Below are 2,405 nucleotides of genomic sequence, written 5' to 3' on the forward strand. Positions count from 1 at the left end.
CCAGCTCAGTTTAAGCCAAAAGGGGCCTGGAGCATAGCTGGAGATTTCTGGGCCTTGCAAGCCTTTACAGTGGGGGCGGGAGGAGAGAGAGAGAGAGAGAAAGACATATATATCCATACACACAAATACGCACACACACACACACAACCACTTGCATTGGAGTGGACCCTGTCCTAAATAGAAGCTTTTGATGTTTAATGGATCTGAGCCAGAAAACAAAGGGGCAGCGACCTCAGCCACCAGTACAAACCCTGAGCAAACATTCCAGTCAAATTATTCGTCACTCCTCCTTGTATTTTCTTGGACTGACCGTTTCTCCCCACCCTTTGTGATCAAAGGGTATGTGCACTGTGAAACATAAATTATGGCACTGAGGAGGAACTGCCGTTTTCTGCACAAATGCTGAACAACCTTCATAGAATAATTCAGGACACTGTAACTGCTTAAAATGTACCGAGAAGTGGTGCTGCAAGCAAATGGTATCGATTCCATATGTTTGTATATGTTTGTACATATTTATTACTCTATTTATTTTACTTGTACATATCTATTCTATTTATTTTATTTTGTTAATATGTTTGGTTTTGTTGTCTGTCTCCCCCTTCTAGACTGTGAGCCCACTGTTGGGTAGGGACTGTCTCTATATGTTGCCAACTTGTACTTCCCAAGCGCTTAGTACAGTGCTCTGCACACAGTAAGTGCTCAATAAATACGATTGATTGATTGATTGATTGATTGATTCCATCTTGGGCAGTGGAATTCCTTCACAAGTTGTAAATTTTTTTATGTTTGATTCCCCTGTTGGAGTAGAAGCTCTTTGTGGGCAGGGAAAATGCCACTTCATCTTGTACTCTCCTTGCACCTAGTACAATGCAGTGTAGCTTAGTGGAAAGAGTACAGGCCTGGGAATCAGAGAGCCTGGGTTCTAATCACAGCTCTGCCACTTAGGTACTATGTGATTTTGGGTAAGTCACTTAACTTCCATGTGCCTCAGTTCCCTCATCTGCAAAATGGGGATTCAATACCTGTTCTTGCTCCTACTTTGTCTGTAGGCCCCATGTGTGACCTGATTATCTTGTATCTACACCAGCGCTTAGTACAGTGTTTGGCACATAGTAAGCACTTAAAAAATACCACTATTATTGTTATTACAGTGCCCTGCACCAAGTGGGCACTAAATAAATACTACTACTACTACTATTACCTTTATTGTGATGTGTTCAAATAGGTGGGATTTTATTTGCCTCACACTTATTTCCTTTAACCTTTCTCGGTGCTGCTTCTTTGGTGATTACATCTTGTCAGGGTGGGTAGAAACCTTAACATAGATGAACCCAGTTAATGACTAATCTCTAGAGTTTAAAATGTGTTTCTGGTTTTTCCAGTTTCCTTTCCTCCCTCCGGCTTTCTAGAATGCCATTTTCCGATGAAAGTTCCAGCCATGGATCCCCATGGAGATGGATATTTCCTTGGCCAGCAGCTTGTGGGCAGAGAGGAAAGATGAGAGGGGAGGAATCTGATAATAATAATTGTGGAATTTATTAAGTGCTTACTATGTGTCAGGCACTGGAGTAAGCACTGGGGAGGATACAAGCAAATTGGGTTGGCCACAGTCCCTGTCCCACATGGAGCTCACATGTCCCTTAACCAGAATGGAAGACATTTTTCTCATTTGCTGCTGTTGCCTAAAATTTACCTTTTTGTTGTCCTCTGCCTGGCACCTGGGAATGTTTTTTTACATTTTTAGAACATTTTTCTGACACTTGTAAGAAGAAGGAGAAAGAAAAGTCGACATGTGATCTCATTTGATTATTTAATTTTTCTAGCATCTCAACAACCAAATGATTTGGTTTAGCACATATAAGTGGAATCTGCTAGAGAGAGCCCGTGAACTGCTCAGGAATACCTGATCAGATCTTCAAAGGTACTAAAGGTTAAATAATGGAAGAGGTAGCCTGGGGAAAGTAATAATAATAATGATATTTGTTAAGTGCTTATTATATGTCAAGCGCTGTACTAGGAGGTAGGGTAGATACATGATAATTGGAACAGTATGGCCTAAATGTAAAGATAATTGCAATAGCATGGCCTAGTGAAAAGAGCACGCGCTTGGGAGTCAGAAGACTTGGGTTCTAATCCCAGCTTTGCCGATTGCTTGCTGAATGGCCTTAAGCAAGTCACTTAACTTCTCTGCATCTCAGTTACTTCATCTGTTAAATGGGAGTTAAATCCTCCTCCCTCCTATTTAGACTGAGAACCCCAGGTGGGATAGGGACTGTGTCAATCAATCAATCAATTGTATTTATTGAGCGCTTACCGTGTGCAGAGCACTGTACTAAGTGCTTGGGAAGTACAAGTTGGCAACATATAGAGACAGTCACTACCCAACAGTGGGTTCACAGTCT

The sequence above is a fragment of the Tachyglossus aculeatus genome, chromosome 3 (genome assembly GCF_015852505.1).
Source record: "Tachyglossus aculeatus isolate mTacAcu1 chromosome 3, mTacAcu1.pri, whole genome shotgun sequence".
Taxonomy (NCBI): domain Eukaryota; kingdom Metazoa; phylum Chordata; class Mammalia; order Monotremata; family Tachyglossidae; genus Tachyglossus; species Tachyglossus aculeatus.